The sequence below is a fragment of the Fukomys damarensis genome, unplaced genomic scaffold, assembly GCF_012274545.1.
Source record: "Fukomys damarensis isolate Sample0158 unplaced genomic scaffold, DMR_v1.0_HiC HiC_scaffold_9, whole genome shotgun sequence".
In the NCBI taxonomy this organism is placed as follows: Eukaryota; Metazoa; Chordata; class Mammalia; order Rodentia; family Bathyergidae; genus Fukomys; species Fukomys damarensis.
The window spans coordinates 24,560,500-24,561,585 of NW_022900921.1; the positions used below are offsets into that span (position 1 = coordinate 24,560,500).

Sequence of the window (1,086 nt, forward strand, 5' to 3'; positions counted from 1 at the left end):
ATGCCGAGCATTCTGTAAGCACAAAAGACCTAGGTTCCAGTCCTAGCTAGGTCATTTACCTAAGCTGTCTGACGTTGGGCAAATGATCCATCTGAGCTTTACTTTCCCATCTGACAAATCATTGTTATTTCGTGTATTTGTAGGGAGAATTAGTTGAGATGATGAACCTACTACATAATATAGTTTCAAAAGACACTGGCGTTTTAAAAAGAATTAGGAAGCACAAGATAACCTTAAAGTCACGTTATGAAGGCGTGTCTTGGTGCTTCCACTAGCATTCTATTTGTACAGTTTTGTACAAATCTCTGTTAAAGGTGCACGCAGTCTGATTGATCCTTGTGTTTGGGGACGTCGTATGTGTTCACTGAATGTTAGTTGCATCAGTGAATGAACGAACAAACTGAAAGCTAGGTCCCGCTCAGTGAATGACAAGGCTATTCAAAATACAGAACATCTATCCAGTACCCTTGTGAACTTTCTCTTCGCTTCTTAAAGTTTCAACTTAAAACTGCAAATGAACATAAGGTCACTCCAGGCCTCGATACGTAGTTCTCAGGATAGATAGAGCGCTGGCTATGAAAGGCTTCGGAAAAGGAACATCCCTACAAAGTTGTAGGGCTTTTTATCAGGAACCGCCCTTGCCCAAACCAAGAGTCGCAGGCACCGCGTACCAGATCGGCCCTCTCTTCCTGGTTTTCCCCGGCATCCCGCCCCTCTGGTGTCATGTGACAAGGGTGCTATGCCAGGCTAAGCCCCTGATTGGCTGAGCTGTAGAACGCCTCCCGATTGGCCAGAGTCCGTCGGCCCCCGCCTTCCTCCTCCTCCTTGCCGCGGCCCACGTGAGGGGGGAGAGTCACGCGATTTCCGGGAACCCGTCAGGAAGGACATAAACAAAACAAACCCAAGGCAGCATGGAGAGGGGCCGCGGCCCCTGCAACGCAATCGGACCCAGCCCCTGAGACGACCCCGCACCTACAGGTAAGCGTCGCTGCTCACTGCCCGGAGTTCGCAGGGACCTGGACTGGGGTGCCAGCCGAGCGGCGGGCGGAGGAGGGCCGCTGGCCCATGAGGTAGCACGGCCGGAGC

General features: G+C 51.3%; 1 protein-coding gene across 2 annotated transcripts in view; it reads left to right on the top strand.

Annotated features, from left to right (window-relative positions):
* Positions 1 to 769: 769 nt before the first annotated feature.
* Crebrf (CREB3 regulatory factor) overlaps positions 770 to 1,086 on the top strand; it is a 62,174-nt gene continuing 61,857 nt past the window's right edge. The window contains exon 1 of one of the 2 annotated variants that reach the window (XM_010622163.3): positions 770 to 978. The gene's annotated coding sequence lies outside the window, so the exon portion shown is untranslated. The remainder of the gene's footprint in view (positions 979 to 1,086) is intronic. The other variant, XM_019207221.2, reaches the window with a different exon arrangement.